This window comes from Armigeres subalbatus, chromosome 2 (genome assembly GCF_024139115.2).
Source record: "Armigeres subalbatus isolate Guangzhou_Male chromosome 2, GZ_Asu_2, whole genome shotgun sequence".
NCBI lineage: Eukaryota > Metazoa > Arthropoda > Insecta > Diptera > Culicidae > Armigeres > Armigeres subalbatus.
Window position 1 is genome coordinate 345111650 of NC_085140.1, and position 18828 is coordinate 345130477.

At 39.8% G+C, this 18828-nt stretch overlaps 1 protein-coding gene across 4 annotated transcripts in view; it reads left to right on the plus strand.

Moving 5' to 3' along the window:
- LOC134212885 (trafficking kinesin-binding protein milt) overlaps positions 1-18828 on the plus strand; it is a 341223-nt gene that overhangs the window by 116823 nt on the left and 205572 nt on the right. The window contains exon 1 of one of the 4 annotated variants that reach the window (XM_062691156.1): positions 3975-4124. The exons of 2 other annotated variants lie outside the window; for them this stretch is intronic. The gene's annotated coding sequence lies outside the window, so the exon portion shown is untranslated. Of the gene's footprint in view, positions 1-3974; positions 4146-18828 lie in introns of those variants that run through there. One more of the 4 variants, XM_062691155.1, reaches the window with a different exon arrangement.

The following is an 18828-nucleotide window of genomic DNA, read 5'->3' on the forward strand; positions in this document are numbered from 1 at the left end:
TTGAATTTTAAAACGATCGACCGTTGCGTTTGAAAGTTATAAAGAAAATGGTACATCGAACCATATTCACCATATAAGGTTGGTGTCTTGGCTAAATGCGAGAAAGGCAGTATCACTACTCGGTGAATTAAGTTGGGTTTTTTAAGTTCGTTTTACAAATTTATTGCAATTCATACAGCCTTACAAATATTCTTCCAATTTTTTTGGACCAAAATCTATGCGAAATGCACTTGAGTATCCATTTGCAAGCCAGTAACGCAATTCGGATAGGCGTCCCGCGTTTCGCATAACGCTTGCTGGTCACATTACCCAAACACCATGAGGCTAGTGCGCTAGGAGTGGCGAACGATCGTTCTGGTAGGCTGATAGTGCAGCTTTTCAGCAAAGTTCACCAGAGCTCGCTGATAAAAACCCCACCACATTCTAAGCAAGTTCGACAACTCCCAATGACTGAAGGAAGGGCATAACTAGGGCCCTAGACTGCCTCTAGGGCATAATCTTTCGTCCTTGTTTTTTTTAGATTATACTTACATGCCAATGTCATAAATATAAATATAAACAAAACATCACAAATTAACATTAGCCGCCTTTGATCAATAACCCGGAAAATATTAATAATGATATATTGGAGGCGCTTTGAATTTTCCAGGATTCTCAATTTTTCTTGCAATGCGTAATACCAATCAATTTCTAAAGCGATTTCCGATTTCCGCGAATTCCTGCAGAGATTTCCACAAGTAGGCTCTGAAGATTTTCCGCAAGTTGATTTCGAAGAATTTACTTTAATTTACGACAAAATTCCCAAATAAATTTCCTCATATTATAACTGAGGAATTTTTATAAGAATACCGTCGTCGTGGGTGACAATGGGTCAAATGGGGGTGAGAATGGGTCACTGTTTCAACTACATAAAATGCTTGTAGAATAGATTTAATGTATCTGAGGGGCAGAATACTAAATTATAAGAGACCTTTTTGAACGATTTTGTCATCCGACCTCCATACTGTCGGTGAAAGCGCTGACACATTCTCACCCCTAGACCCATTGTCACCCCCGACGGCGGTACTCAAAAGTATTTCCTCAGACAATTTTGGAGCGACTTCTGCAGCAGATCCAAAAGTAGTTGGATTTCTGCAACATTTCCTGGAAAATTTCAGCAAAAATTCCCGGAGGACTAGCCGCAGAAATTTCTGGGATAAATCTGGGCGCACGAATGATGAATTTCTGCAGGAATTGTCGGAGGAACTTTCGCAGATATTCTCGGAATAACGGACTATTTTTTCCTAGTCTAGTTTACGCAAATTATTTTCCAAGAAATATCTGCTGAAATTTCTGAAAATATTCCTCTGGAATTTCCAAAGCAATTTATGCTTGAAATTCAAGATTCTGACTGATTAATCAACGTAGCTTAAGGAACTATGTTAGATTTTGTATTATTTGTTTCTTGATACGGATTCAAATTGTTTAACAGAAGTTTTGTTCAAAAGCGGAGCTGCATTGTCTAATTCCTTAATCTCTACGCAAGTTTGTCTTGTTTGTTTGTCATCAAAGTTGCATAATTTATTACTTTAGACAAAAATGCAGTTTTGGCAGATTTTTTATTATTTGTCAAGTTTATCAATAATCAATTATGATCAAATGCGGCCTGAACATTCTTTGTTTATCAATGAACCTTTTGTCGAATTTTATAAAGTTCGATCAACAAAAAATCCACTGATAATAACGGAACAAAACATGTCAAAACCATCATCGGTGCTTATTAAAATAGTTTTGGCTATTTAGCTCTTGTTCACTAAGTTTCTATACTTCTAGTGGTGCATAAAGCCATCTAGAAAGATTGTAATACTAATTGCTTTTTTCTTAGTCCTATTTTCAGCTTGGTAAAAACATATGTAAAGTTGCATTTAAAAATTATACATGTTCGAAATCAGTAATACTATAAACATAAAACTTAAAAAGAAGACGTTCAGTAAATTGTTTTAAAAAAATTATATTCCACGTATATTTGCTAAGAATTGTGTTCTGGGTCACGCGAATTTGGCGCGGAATGGATTTCATGTCGCGCGGAAACGGCGCGAATTTGATTTCAGCCGGCGCGGATTTGGCGCGAAAATATTTCAAAATCTCCGTAACAACCCTGGTATTAGTTTATCCGGAAATCCGTCTTCGTGCATTAGCTGCCATAGCTGATCTCGATCGATTGTATCATACGCGGCATGGAAGTCGATGAATAGTGATATGTGGGCATGTTCGCGAAATTTCTGCAATATCTCGCGTTCAGCTAACACCTGGTTCGCATTTTTTTTTGTTTGGCGTTTGGCGAAAATCGTGAATTTTATTTTTACCACTTTTATTTTTGCATCAGTGCCTTAGAGAATATTTTTTTCAAAAACATGGCACATCGAATGACAAATAGTTGTAGTTCCAATATTTGCAACAGGTGGCGCTGCAAAATGTAACTTCTTTAATAAACCGTTTTTAATATGGTGTGTTTGGCAAAGCTGTAGTGTAATTCATTATATATAATTTTTTTTGCTGAAGACACCGAGTGTCCATCTATCATCGTCAGGGATTGCAGAAATCGCTCTCAAATTGAGATAACGAACAACGATAAAAAAAGGTAAAAACTTCCGAATCATAACAAGCCAGGATAACAAATTTATCAAACTTGTATACAAGTGCGAAAATACAGAATCGGATAGGCAGCCCCACAGAGAATTTATGATTTTCGCTCATTTTGTGTTGAAGACTGCACAGCTGTGTAGAACAAGTTGAAATGCATCATCAGAACCAGTGCTACCCGCGTTTGGAGCTTTTAAAAAAAATATCATCGGGTATAGGCATCCGAATCAGTGTTTTATTATGACAGCTTGCAAAAAAAGTTTCTCACGATATGCTCCGTATATGTAGGTGATAAGTGAGAGACTTTTTTATTCTTTTTGAATTCAATCCCTGATCATAGTTTTTGAAATACGAGCGTTTTTTATGGACAAACCCCAAAAAACAGTTTTTGAAATGATATTTATATAATAATTTATATTTCATCACACTGCATACCACACTGTTGAATGTTAATGTTAAAAGAATATCTTCAAAAATTGTTTTTCAGGGTCTGTCCATAAAAAACGCTCGTATTATTAAATTCACGGGAGAAGGGGAATTGAAATGTTCTAGAGGAAGCTTAGACCCCTAGCTCCTCCTTATTATTATGAATCCGAATCTGTTTCGATTGGAAATACTTTCGACAGTTGATTCTCTTCATTTTCTCTAGTCATGTATGTGGAAATGCTTTATACACTCTAGAATCCATCATAATCATTAAAAGCTATTCGTCGAAAGGAAGATTAATATGAAAGGACAAATGAACATCACTATTGATTATAACATTATCATCGCCACAACACACCACCAACTATCAGCTGATGGATAAACAGAGTAAAACGTGTTTCGCTCCCCACAAGAGCTTAGCTCTTCGAAGCAATTGCTTCGCTCTCTTTGCAGTCATATCACTAACCAGTCCGTGACCAGGACCAGATCGCCTCAGACTCCTGTACATGATAAATCGTTTGTTACACGTCATCGCCGTTGATCGAGGTCCGTCCTACATTATTGGTAGAGAAGGACTGGTGGGACGGGTGGTTACTGCAGCACTCTGACTAATCTGCGATTCTGTATATCGAAGTCCAGTCAGTCGGCCTTTGAAGTAGAAATTCCCTCGCTCCATTCACACATCCGTGCGGGCCATATCGCCACCACCGCCGAGAGATTACTTTCGTTTATACCGTTTTCTCAGCGTTTTCTCGCGAGCTTCTCCATTGATTCTCTTCCCACGGAACGCGAAGCTGCTGAGGGCGGCCGGCCACGACTATCTCACGCGAACGAGAGCCCACGTCGGAATCCGTTGGTTTGAATCCGGCCGATAGTGCTGGCTCAACTGCCATTCCGTACGGTTCGTATTGTGTGTATATTTTTTACTTTGGATTCCACTGCTAGTCGACGCGTCTAAGTGGCCCATTCGATTTGGAAGTGTGTGAGAGTTGAAAGGACTCCTCGCAAGAAAAATCCGGTTTGTTGGTTGTTGCCGAGTGCGTTTGGAATCTTGGTAACTCGCGTCAGCACCGTGTGTTAGTTTTTATACAATTTGGGTAACATAGTTTTCAATCCTTTGATGAGTAATATTTGGGATGGTGTGACCCGTATCGATTACAGTCACGTAAGCTCGCGGAATTCTATGGAGTTTTCGATGTGTGTAATCTACGGTCAATGAGACAACTCACAGTCGAATGTGCAGCGCAGCAAAAGTCAGTGTTGACGCGGATCGTCATGTGATGTATTTATAGAAATTCTCGGTTCTTACCCGGCATGTGCTCTCCGCAATCCACATTGGTAACTGGCTAAAGACGACAACGGAGCGTGCTCGAAGACTACGCTTGTGGATAGATTTGTGGTGCGTGAAGAAGCTTAGCCGGCGGCCGAGAAAGAAGCAGGAGAGGTTATCGTTTGCATGGCCTATTTGAATTCGGAACGCAGTTTTGGGGCTGGCCCTCCCGTATTCGGTAGTGTTTAGAACCGACTTCACAGCGTGATGTAGGGAGGAAAGTAGTTTGCTACGACTAGAAGTGGTCAGCTGAAGTGTTGATGATGATGTATTAATTGCCGCACCGGACGTGCGAGAAGTGTTTACGTAGTGTGTGAACGAAACCTAAGAGTGTGTGCGCGGTTTGTTTGGGTAAATCTGTTATGTGTTGAACGGAAGAACCCGAGAGTAGTTTTATCGTTTGGATGTCTGGTATGCTACTTCTAGATGAGTTCGTCATGTTGTGTCCGGCAGAGGAAGAGTGCGAATTGGTTCTTCCTCACGAAGTGAAATTGCACCAAATGAGTGAAGAAGATTAATTTTAGACCTGTGAAATAGCGAGCGTGGATGAATTCAACAAAGCGTTCGGACAGCTCGCAACGTATCAGCTGTCGAGAAGAAAATGAAGACCACTGAAAAGTGGAAAAAAAGGATTGCAAGTGCGTTTTCTTTTCTTCATCCCAAACCGCGACAGCGAAGAAAATGTTTCGCGGCGTTTTTGTGTTGTTGTGTAATAGGAACGAATGGCAAAATAGCGCTTTTGCCTGTTCCATTCAGAGGCGAAGCGGATTTATGAGTGTAGTGTGGCGTCGGCGAGGGTTCGAAATTTCAAGGACACCGTCGTTTGAGTTGCTACTGCACGAACTGAGCTATATGAAATTGAGTTCAACTACTGAGCATAGGATACAGAGCAACGAGCAAACGAATATACAGCTGATATCAATCTACCAGAAACGTAGCGCGTTGTTGAATCCATGCAAGGAGAGGAGAGATGATCAAATGATTAGAACTGACTTAGATCGGACGATTGAATGTTGTTTATTGCAGAGGGGATCGTTTGTGATGATGCAAAAACGGAAGTTTTCATTTAAACGTTCAGTAACTTTTTGAACAGAAAGCTTAAATTTTGTAAACGGACGGGACATAGAGAAGCCTTTGACCAGGAGGAGCATATTTCACCTTGAAATTAAAGTTCCTCATCAATAGTTTGACGAACGGATGACATAAGTGTCGTTTTCACATTCATGACTGATGCTTGTTTTATATATTCTTGCTTTCTAAAATATGATCTCATACCACCACCGATACAAGGGACCATCCATAAAGTAGCCAATTCATCGTGACGAACTTAATATTTGTGAAAGAATATGAAAAGTTTCGCGTGGGTTTAGTTTTAGGTGAAAGTTTAATGAATAAAATGTTAAATCTAATGAAGCCTATAATTTAAATCTCACAACATGGGGCTTTATTGTTGATATTATTGACTGCTATTTAGAATAAAATTTTCGATTGAAATCCATACTTATTCAATTTTTCAAACATTTCCATGCCCTGATTGAATGACATTCTTTATTCTCTTGACCATTCATTAAATAAGTGGGAGACCGCCAGTTGTTATCATTTTGACTCATGCAAAACATGTTTAATATTGATTTACTTAACTAAGAGTGGTATAAAACCATCCAACATGAAACCAAAATGTTAGTAAGGATGTCTTCACTATTTGATGTCTTCGATATTTGTCAGTTTCTGTTTGATTATCCATTTTACAACAACAATCAAGCAGCATGATAAATCACATAATTTTTCAAAAGTTTCCCCGTCGAAGGTTTTATATTGCTTTCATCTACAGCTAAGGTCTAGGGTTCAGGGTCTAATACAATTGAAGCACAAAAATGTTCCATGTTTTGATGCAGGTGCATCAATTCGATAATTTTATTTCGGGATCATGAAAAATTATAAATCAAAGGATGAATTTCCATAATTTTTTCCGGAAAAAATCCACATGAATTTTGTGAAGAATTTTTGTGATATTCCCGGATGGTTTTCCGCAGGAATTCCAAAATAGATTTCCACATAATTTCCTGAAGCAATGACCGCAGGAATTTCTGTTAAAAAAAATCAATCGAATTTGAATTGCAGGTATCAACCCGAGAATGTCTGCAGGATTTTTCGAAGCGACTTCCGTTTGAACTTATGAAAACAATTGTACTCTCCGATGTTTTTTCGCAGATTATTTTAGAGGAATTAATTTGAATGTACGAAAAAAATACCGAAAATAAATTCCTACTGGCAATTTTGCAAGAATTCTTGGAGTATTTATTGAACGAAAGTCTGAAAAAAATCCACTGGAAATCTGGGAGGAATTTACCCGGGAATGACAAATTTATGCGGGAATTTTTGGTGGATTCCCGGAAATTTCTGCTGAGATCAGACGTCGCGAAGAGGCGCTTATTGAACTTGTTCAATTAGTTACTGGAGTGCAACATTGTTCCGGATGATTGGAGGCAAGTGATGGTGATAGCCTTCTGGGTGGCCGGGAAACCCGCGTCAGATTGTAATTCATATCGCCTAATCGTGATGCTATCCTGTCTTCGGTACCTATTGGAGAAGATGATTCTTTTTTGACTAGACAAATGGGTTGAATCGAATGGTTTATTGTCAGATACACAATTAGGTTTCCGCAGGGACAAGGGAACGATCGCTTTACTTTCTTCAGAAATTCAACTAACTTTTGCTAAAAGAAGAGCAAATGGGCTCAGTGTTTTTGGACATAAAGGGGGCTTTTGATTCAGTTTGCGTCGATGTCTTATCCGACAAACTCCATGCGTGTGGACTTTCACCAGTGTTAAACAATTGTTTGTACAATTTGTTATCAGAGAAGTGTATGAGTTTTTCTCATGGTGACTCGACAACTTCACCAATTTGTTGTATGGGTCTCCTCCAGGGCTCATGTTTAAGTCCCCTTCTTTACAAATTATACGTCAGAGACATTGATGGATATTTCATGCCAAATTGCTCGTTAAAATAGCTTGCAGATGATTGTATTGAATCTGTTTCGGGGCCAACGGCAGTTGATCTGCAAGGACCGTTGTAAGATACTCTGAACAATTCGCCCACTTGAGCTTTAGAGCTGGGTATCGAGTTCTTTCGGAGAAAACTGACGTGGTTGTCCCTTCAAAAAACATAAGCCAGCAAAGTTCTCGCTCCAACTGATGGGTAAAGCAATCAATCATAGCATGTCTTCGAAATACCTCAAGGTCTGGTTCGACTCGAAATGCAGCTTTGGGAAGCACATTGTGTATCTGACACAAAAATCCCAGAAAAGAATCAACTTCATGCGAACGATAACGAGAACATGGTGGGGAGCGCTCCCCGAAGATCTTATCATGTTGTACCGAACAGGCGATCAACCATTCTGTCGGTTCTCGATTACGGTAGTTTCTGCTTCCAGTCCACGGCTAAATTCGTATCGCCACACATGCCAACGCTTCAACGGATTAAGTACCGCTGTCTCCGTATCGCGTTAGGTTGTATGAATTCGACTCATACGATGAGTCTGGAAACTGGAAGTACTAGCGGGAGTACTGCCTCTGACAGATCGTTTCGCGGAATTATCGCTCCGATTCTACACCCGTTAACTTCGAGAAGCTGTTCGAACAAAACCCTCAATCTTGATTTATGAGTATCTTTATTCATTCATTCATTTATTCAGTCTATGTCTAAACAGATAACACTGAATCAACAATTTGACGCCACAATACACGGATCGAGGCCGCATCTCTCCATCTTCGAATACGCCCTACGTTCTCCAAGTCGTTTTGCACCTGGTCTGCCCATCTCGCTCGCTGCGCTCCACGCCGTCTCGTACCTGCCGGATCGGAAGCGAACACCATCTTTGCAGGGTTGCTGTCCGGCATTCTTGCAACATGTCCTGCCCATCGTACCCTTCCGGCTTTAGCTACCTTCTGGATACTGGGTTCGCCGTAGAGTTGGGCGAGCTCATGGTTCATTCTTCGCCGCCACACACCGCACCCGTCTCTCGAATACTCCCTAGTGCTTGTAAGTCCTCCTCGAGTATTGTCCATGCTTCATGTCCGTAGAGAACAACCGGTCTTATTAGCGTCTTGTACATAACACATTTGGTGCGGTGGCGAATCTTTTTTGACCGCAGTTTCTTCTGGAGCCCGTAGTAGGCCCGACTTCCTCAGATGATGCGCCTTCGTATTTCACGACTAACATTGTTATCAGCCGTTAGCAAGGATCCAAGGTAGACGAATTCCTCGACTACTTCGAAGGTATCACAGTCTATCGTAACACTGCTTCCCAGGCGGGCCCTGTCGCGCTCGGTTCCGCCCACAAGCATGTAATTTGTCTTTGACGCATTCACCACCAGTCCAACTTTTGTTGCTTCACGTTTCAGGCGGGTGTACAGTTCTGCCACCTTTGCAAATGTTCGGCCAAATGTCCATGTCATCCGCGAAACAAATAAATTGACTGGATCTGTTAAAAAAATTACACCCGGCAATGTTGAACAACAGGCACGAAAGTCCATCACCTTGTCTTAGTCCCCGGCGCGATTCGAACGAACTGGAGTGTTCGCCCAAAATCTTCACACAGTTTTGCACACCATCCACTCTTGCTTTGATCAGTCTGGTAAGCTTCCCAGGGAAGCTGTTCTCGTCCATAATTTTCCATAGCTCTACGCGGTCTATACTGCCGTATGGTGCCTTGAAATCAACGAACAGATGGTGCGTATTCACGGCATTCACGGCATTTTTGAAGGATTTGCCGTCCAGTAATCTGGTCCGTTGTCGAGCGGCCGTCAACGAAGCCGGTTTGATAATCTCTTACGAACTCATTGACTATTGGTGACAGACGACGGTAGATGATCTGGGATATCACTTTGTAGGCAACATTAAGGAACGAACGAACTGGAGCGTTCGCCCAAAATCTTCACACAGTTTTGCACACTCTCCACTATTTCTCTGATCAGTCTAGTAAGCTGCCCAGGAAAGATGTTCTCGTCCAAACCTTTCCATAGCTCTACGCGGTCTATACTGCCGTATGGCGCCTTGAAATCAACGAACAGATGGTGCGTATTCACGGCATTCACGGCATTTTGAAGGATTTGCCGTCCAGTAATCTGGTCCGTTGTCGAGCGGCCGTCAACGAAGCCGGCTTGATAACTTTTCACGAACTCATTCACTATTAGTGACAGACGACGGTAGATGATCTGTGATATCACTTTGTAGGCAACATTAAGGATGGTGAACGCTCGAAAGTTCTCACACTCCAGCTTGTCGCCTTTCTTGTAGATGGGGCATATAACCAGTACTGTTATTTCTCATTTTCAATGAGAGATGTCACGCGATATTTACATATCTGCTTCTTTCAATATCTATAGAAACGCGAAGGATTCCATCTCTTCGCACTCCGCTTCTTCCAGGCGGCGTTTCTTTTCCTGAAAAAGGCGGGTCTGCTGTCTCCGCTTCCGTCTATAACGTTCCACGTTCTGCCAGGTACCTTGCTGCAGCGCGGCCGCCCGCGCTGCGTCCTTCACCGCCAGAATCTGTCTGCACTCTTCGTCGAACCAATCGTTCCGTCAACTTCGTCCCATATACCCGACGTTGTTCTCCGCTGCGTCGTTAATGGCTGCTTTGACTGTATTCCAGCAGTCCTCAAGAGGGCTCCATCGAGCTCACCCTCTTCCGTCAACGCTGCCTCGAGATACTGCGCGTATGCAGTGGCGACATCAGGTTGCTTCAGTCGCGCTAGGTCGTACCGCGGCGGTCGTCGGTACCGAACATTGTTGATGACGGATAGTTTTGGGCGCAGTTTCACCATCACCAGATAGTGGTCAGAGTCGATGTTAGCGCCACGATATGTCCTGATGTCGATAATGTCGGAGAAGTGCCATCCATCAATCAGAACGTTAGCGGTTTGTGATTCTGTCTGAAGTCAATCGAATTGCGAAATCAATTAGTCGTAGGCCGTTTTCGTTCGTCAGCCGGTGAGCGCTGAACTTCTCAATAGTCAGTCTAAACTCCTCTTGGCCAATCTGAGCGTTCAAATATCCTATGAGGATTTTGACGTCGTGGCTTGTAGTGGCTTGTGGCGCGTAGAATGCGTCCTAATCATCATCAGTGCTATCAGAGTGTGGGCTATGGACGTTTATTATGCTGAAGTTCAAGAACCGGCCTTGGATCTTCAACCTGCACATTCTTTCATTGATCAGCCACCACCCGATCACGCACCTTTGCATATCGCCCATCACTATGAAAGCTGTTCCCAGCTCGTGTGTGTTGCCGCAGCTCTGGTAGATGGTATGATTACCTCTAAACGTTCGCACCATTGATCCCTTCCAACAAACCTCCTGCAGCGCTACGAGGCCGAATCCACGGTCCTTGAGCACATCGGCGAGTATGCGTGTGCCCCCGATGAAGTTGAGAGATTGGCAGTTCCACGAACCGAGTTTCCAATCGCTAGTCCCTTTTCGTCGCAGTGGTCTTCGCCGATGGTTCCGATCCGTACTCCCTTTTTTTCTTGTTCGTTGCTTATGATTTTTTAAAGGCTGGCTTGCAGGGCCTGACACGAAACCCCCCAAATTTCCGGAGGAATTCCTCCTTATTCCCGGTGGCCCATGGTGCACAGTTTCACTTAGAGTCCCTCGCTGGCACTCGGACGATGATCAGCCGCCCCTAACATAGGGAGCAGACGCTGTTGTGTGCCGATCCTGGCGTGGAGAACAGACGCTCAATAAGATTTGCACCTCCGGAGAGGAGCAAACCCCCCCTTCTCTGTCAGCATACGACCATAGTTCCCACCGGGGTTGGTTACCCGATATTCCCTAAGATTGCTCGTATCCCGGCCAGCACCACGGGGAGGTAGGGATAGGAGTTGCTGGGTAAGAGGCTAAGGACCGCGAGATAGGGTCTTTTTATTCCTTCAAGTACGCAAAGTACCAATGGTACGCTTTACCCAGCATTTGCCATGCCAGTGTTAGCATCATTAAGGTACACTGGGGGAAGTGGAAAAAATACACTGAGGGAAGTGTAAAAATCGACTCGAAAAATTGGAATTGTACATACTTTACAGTTTTTACCACACCATAACATTGTGCAAGAATATACTTTGATGCCCACACTAATACTATATTGAAATTTGTATAATACATACATTAACACGGTTAACGTTTAAACTCTCATTCTAGGTTTCGCGAGAAGTTAATTTTTGCATTCATAAAATCAATTCTTATTTGCACACATTGTCCCTTTTTCCAGTGAATTTGATTCACAGGTGACAACTACAATACAATTAAACTAATCACATTAAATTTGTAGTGGTTTGTACCATGAAAGCAAAACTTTTAAAGATTTTACACTTACTCCAGGTATCAAACACTGCGGAGTAAGTGGAAAATGTTCTGATCACGCAAATATTTTCCTCCCTCCAAAGTTTATTTTGATAGCTGTGAATCTTAATATGTTCCTTCTTTGTTCTTATTATGATTTCAGTGGTGATTGGACTAATGTACATAAGAAAACGCCTGATTAATCCACCTATCGGTATTGCTAAAAATGTAAGAGAATGCAGAAAAGGACCGACAGGTGAATATATTCCATAATTCACGTTCATTCATATTTGTAGCAAGTTTTGCCGTTGAATGCATTTTTTTGCGCATTTTTTCCTATAAAAAGTTCAGCTTTGGGGCGAACATATAGATTTTTCGTACACTTAATGTTCGAGAAGGCAAACCAGCCCTTCGCTAGCTATGATGAGAATTCCTTGGGGACCTATTCCGTTAAGCCAATGAAATTATCCAACAAAAGATACTCCGAGCAATTACCGTTATGATTGTAGTTATATGTAACTACTCATCACAATTGAAGGTCAAGGTAACATGGGTTTTTCACTTACCCCATCCCAATGGGTTAAGTGGAAAAGCAACTCCTAATTTTCAAATCTTTTTCCATAAATTTCAAGCAACCAAAATGGTATTAATAACCGCACAGTTGGTGCAGAATTGTCTGTTTTTGATCGAATGCATTTAGATCATTTAAACTAGTTTTATACTAATTCAAACATGCACTATCGATTTTTCCTTTTCCACTTCCCCCAGTGTAACTTATATACGAATGTTCTTAATGAACACTAAGTTGCGATGCGGCAATACCCCAGTGGGGGATTAAATGCCCACAAAGAAGAATATATTTGTCACAAGAAGCACATTATTGGCTTCGTAACAATTTAACACTTTCCTAGCATGATGGTATGATACAAGATCAGGTCGAAATAGACTCGATCCTCGAATTTTTAGGGTGCCTTTTTTGAAAAATCACCTAGTATAAGATGATCAGTCGAATTTTTATTGAAAGTGTATAGGAATGCTGGTCTTATCGTCGAGAAGTGGCTGCAAATATGTTTCGAAGGTTAGAAAACCTCGAAAATCTGTAAAACCTTATCTAGGTTAATAATAATAAATTGATACCGGCATAAACATCAAATGACTTTGGCGTTTGATTTACGTTGGGGTTCGTCAAGAATCCTAGTCATAAGCCAACACTGATTAAATAAAGCAAAAAACATGTTAAATAAATGAAAACGAGGGCTCGACATTTATTTGACGTTTTTCAGAGCGGCACCCTGTGAATTTCAAAAGCCTCTAATTCTTCTTTGGTTACAATATTTTCTGTTTTTAAACCTGTAATGCTTGGTAAATGAGTATAATGACCATATGCAATGGATTTGGTTTGGACATAGATGAGAAATTTGAATAAACTACTTGAAACTGCGTTGTGCAAACACCTCAAAACCGTGTGAAGAAAATCATAAAACATGACTTATATTCCATAAAATCTTCCAAACTTGACACTAGAAGAAAGTAGACAAGATAATAAACTATACATAGCCAAAAACTTGTGAAAAAATTAGAAAAATTCGAAATAGGGGGAATGACGGCTTTGGCAGGTTTTGCTCTATTATTGTCAGGGGGTTTTTCTATGGTCGATTATGCTCAAATTTGGCCTAAACATTCTTTGCATATCAAAGAATATTGTGGCCGAATGTCATAAAATTTGGCCGACAAAAACCCACCTGACAATAATAGAACAAAACCTGCCAAAGTCGTCTTTTCCCCTATTGAAAAAAAGTGTGCCTATAATTTCTGGAACAGTCAATATTTCAAATAGTGCAAAAAAGTATCAAATATGTATAGGCTTCTTTATTTGCAATAAAATGAATGGTGTAACGAAACCACAAACACATTATTATTTTATTTACAATCATCAGCCAGAAAAATGTGTATTAATGTTCCGAAACTGATGCACGTAGCATGGAACTCTCCATCTTCGAATTAAAAACACAAATGTAAGCCATTCTAAGAAGCAGAACTTTCCCACGATGCTTTGTGTTTGAACATAAATTTGAACCACATTCTTGCCACAACTTGTCCCTGTGATGAGATGGATTGACAGAACAACAAACATTCAAAGAGAAAGGAAACTAAAACAAAATAAACAACATAAAAGCAGTGTCCGCCTTCCGCGCCGTTGAATTTATCGAATTATGTTACTCGTCTGCTTCAGAGCAAAAATGTCTGGTTGTGAGTTGCGTCTTGTTAAATAGCTAATGTAGTAGAAATCTGTCTAGAATTTCGATCATGAAAATAAATCTAAATAGGACATAATTCCGAATAATACTGCACAGCAATAACCATCGTAACGTTATTCGATAAAAAAACGTAATTGTTTTCATTTTATTTATTTCTACATAAAAAAAAATCTAGTCTCAAGGGAAATTTGCCTAACGAAACATTAAGACATTGTTGTCATCTTGCAATACATCTGTCATTGAATTGCAATGACCGGTTCGCGTGATCCTCGAGCACTCAGTCAAATTAATGTTTGCAATTTGTTAAAATACTTGTCTCCCATGAGTATAATGTTCATTTTGGACAATCCTCCGAACAAGCGACAGCACCTGATTCATTCATCCTATTGGCCAGGAAAAACACATTTCCTTTTTTGATCCGGCAATTCAGTTCCGTTGCTGAATTGATAAGTTGGTACAATTTTTATACTGCTCATCACCTGATATGAACCGTGCGCCGCGGTAATATCTCAAAGCAAAATAGAAAATTTTGTTAGCCAATTGTAAAATCGAAATCATATTTTAAAATTAATCAAATGGTTCGGTGGCACAGAAAGAAAAGCAATTTTCAATCCCACTGTTCAATTTAAAACATTGAAACCATTTGTAGGGCGATTGTTGTCACACATTATCGGTGCAAAAGCGCCCACGTACGTGGTTGCTGTTTTCACTAGAAAGCATATATGATGCCGACATATATTAAATTATTAGTTGTATGTATATTTTCAACGGGCACGTGTTGAACACGCGAACGTGAAGTGTTCGCTCATAGTGAGGTTGTCCAGCAGACCGCAATGAGCATGGTGCAGCAATTTGACATGAACAGCTGTTTGACAGGCTTTGCAATGCATTTTTCGATGCATTGGGCAATTATTTTAGTTATTAACATCTTTGTCGAAAGCAATGCAGCTCACGGTTGAATAATGCGATTGGTTCTCGGTGCAAATTCTCCACGAGAGATCAAATAAATTCTTTTCTAGTATGCATGTCCATTGCACACGGATGAAAATTCACAAACACCAAAAATATAAAATAATTCACGCTTCAATTTTTAGTTTTTGATTGCTGCATGAAAATATTCAAATTCATTTTTTCGAGACAGACCCCCCTAAAAGTAAAGTTTTTTGCTCCCAGAAGCTATTGTAAAAATTTCAAGCAAGTCCGCCAATTCTAAGGGGGTGCTCAACAAGCATGAAGTTTATATGGGAAAATCGACTGAATGTATGAGAAAATGCATATCTCCACACTTTTTTACCTCTAGGTGGCGCATTAGTCCTTGTATTCCGCTTATTAGTGACATTTTACAATCTTTTCATTATTATAAAGACATTTATTGTTAGTGACATTTTACAATCTTTTCATTATTATAAAGAGGCTCCTGAAACCGCGAGTGATTTTGTTATGTTATGTTATGTTACGTCTTATGACAGGTAAAGACATTCCACTAAAAGAGCTTAACCTAATTTTCTTAGCTTTATAAAGTTTAAAAAAATCATATGTACATATTGGCTTCAATTGAAAGCATTGCTTCAATGTAAGCCCTATTTCTCCCAGACATAATTTTAATAGTTAACATCAGTTCTCGACCTTGGCACTGAATGACAGAATTGGAGGACGACGAACGCATCCGTCGACTCGTCGGTCGTTTATATATAAATTGAACATTGTCCGTCTGCCGCCCGGTCTAAATTACATTATTGTTCATTAAATATTAAATAAATTTCGGTTAGCTCGCGTTTCATTAACCCTCGACTGCCGTCAGCTGATACTTCGTGACCACAATAGTCGCGGAAGCGAAACTAGGGAAAACGCTATCGCTGTACACTCTTCGATTTATGGTCACTTGACTTGTATGAGTGTGAGTTTATACTTTTATCGCTCTTCTGTGTACACCAATCGAATTGAATTTCAATTTTAATTTGTTGACGTCCAAGCCGAAGTGGCGTTTGCTGATGAAGGTTTACTCTAATCGATAAGTGAGCTTATACCTTATCACAAATGAAGTCACCAGACAGTCAATAAACAGTAATGAGAGCGACTCTTGCTGAATGCAATCTGCCTTAATATTAAGACGAAGAAGCTCATGGAGAATGAGGCTTGAATTCTGTTCAAGTAAATTGATTTGCATTGCATCGTATCCTTCCTACGAAAGTAAGTCTATTAAGAGACTTATTACTATTCCATTTAATTCACTACATGAAGCGTAACCTCACTTTTTAACTGTGCACTGATACAAAAAATGAAAATGTAATAAAATTATCAGAGTCGTTTAAGCTTATTACGGTGTCTTTGTCCGAAGAGTTTCTTTAAAACACCCACTACACGAAAGTATAGATAAGTTTTCCTCTTTCACGTAGGTGCATTTTTAGGGGGTCATTTTTCCATACATTTTTGGCGGGTTAAATAGGCTATCATTTGATATTTCTATGGAGTTTGCACCAAAAATAGTGAAAAAAATAAAAATTGTTTTAGATCCCTCGATAGAACATTTTAATTTACCCAATATATGAAAGAGGAAAGCACATACTTTCGTGTGGTGGGTGTTTCAGAGATACTAATTTTTGAAAAATTATATCTCCCCATAGAGGCAACGTGCTAATCACAATCTAGCTATTCTATGCATTCCCGCACATTAATTAATTAAATATAAATCTAGTACACAGAAATGTTGAATTCAAAATTGTCACTTGCACTTCATTGCTTCTACACGTAAAGAAATCCATTATTGTTTATCTTCTCTATATATAAAAATGAGTTGGCATTACCTTTGAGGCATTATAACTCACGAACGGAGGGACCAATTTGAACGGTTTTCTCAGTAGTTGATTCGTCTTGGGATTCGAAGTGTTTACGTATATTGAAAAGCGAAAAATTTTATTGGGAAGGTTGAATAATCTTGCAACGGTCTGGTGAGTTATGGGGAGAATAATCATTCTCGCACTGAATTCGATCTACACGGAAGAAATAAACTACCCAATAGTGAGTTTAATTCACCCTACCTCGAACATCAGTACGAGAAGCCAAAATTGAGTAAGTAGGGTCGAAGTAGTTTGCCTTTACTACCATGTTAAAAAAGTACCCAACGGAAAATTTATTTACCCAAATGTAAGTTTAATTCACTCAATTTCGACCTCAGATAATAAAACTCAAAATTGGCTTCCCGTATTGAAGTGGCGTCGTTGGATTGTTTGGCTCTTTTGTTTTTGACAACAAAAGAAAGAGTGGATGAAAGAGAAAAGAAAAAATAACTCAAAAGTAAGTTTAAAAATACTCAATTTTGGGTACTTTTTTTCTTCCGTGTAGAGTGCGGCGCTGCAATGAACTGAACTATTGACAGTTTGAACGCAAAAAATACAAACCCGAGCAAGGTTGGGTGGGTTCAACTAGTTATTATTATTTCTAATATTTTTGCCAAAGCACCGACCTTATGATATGTATAAGGAAAAACTTATATATTGCATTCGCCAGATACATTCTCAAACTTAAACTTTTACTTAGCTTATCTTTATTAACTGTATGAGACCATTCAGTGGCATAATGAATAGGATTAGTATTGTTGAATGGATTTTTGCCAAGGTTTTTTATTTACGTGTAGCTTCTTCAATGTACACGGAAAAGCTAAACTACCCAAAAGTGAGTTCAATCCACCCAACTTCGCACTTCCGTACGAGAAGCCAAATTTGAGTAAACAGCGTCGAAGTAGTTTTCCTTTACTCCCATGTTAAAAAAAAGTACCTAGCGTTAATTCTATTTATTCAACTGGAGGTTTAATTCCCTCAATTTTGACCTCAGGCAGCAAATTCAAGGTTGGCTTCCCATATCGAACTAGCGTCGATGCATTGTTTTGCTTCTTTCTTTTTGACAACAGCAGAAAAAGTGGATAAAAAGGAAATGAAAAAATAACTCAAAAGTAAGTTTAAAAAAATCAACACGTACTTTTTTTTCTTCCGTCTAGGTTTTCCATTGAATCCGCATGAAACACGGAGTAGCAACTTCGAAATGCACGGTCATCATGCGCATGCTCATGAATCCGCATCCGCATGAAACAATAGATCATCAAAAATGTAAACAAAAACCACACCTTTGCGAAGCGAGCGAACCAACGTGTTTTCGTTTTGTACAGTCACTTGCTAATTTTGCACATTTCACATGAGGGCTTAATGATAGAAACTTGGGCAGGTTTTTACCAATGTTTCTTATAGTAAAGTTGCGTAAAGAGGATCTGCTTACACCACGGGGATGACAAGCTACGCCATCTTTGTCACATCTTAAGTCACCAATAGTAGTGCACTGCGAATGCAACATAAACAATTCCGAGGGTGAAAATGATATAAAACGAACAAAGGCATAGACAGTACCTTGTGCAAGTAGCATTCAGAAGAATTGAGCAAATAAGTTGAACATTCTTAAGTTAAGTTAAGTTCTAAAGCATGATTGTTAATTTTTTTCTCTATTTTCTCATGATTGTATCATATTGCATTATTGAGTGATATGTGCGTTTTGCATCATATTCTCCTGTAAAAATGTAAACATTCAAAATTCGCGCACATACCTAGGGGAACGGTTCGCCACTTCATCTCATAGCTCCTATTTCCATCCCATCAAAACAAAGCAATGGAAAGGAATTTGGTTTGTTTCTTATTTTTTGTGATTTTTTTTCAGCAGTGAACACGCATGTTGACAAAAAGAAGCGACTAATTTGGTGCCGTATTTTTTTTAGCGATGAGATGGATATATGTACAGTGAGATGGAGATCGGAACAGTTCCCCTACTATTGCAAAATAAATCAGTATTGGGGTAATTTGACACTGGGGAATAAA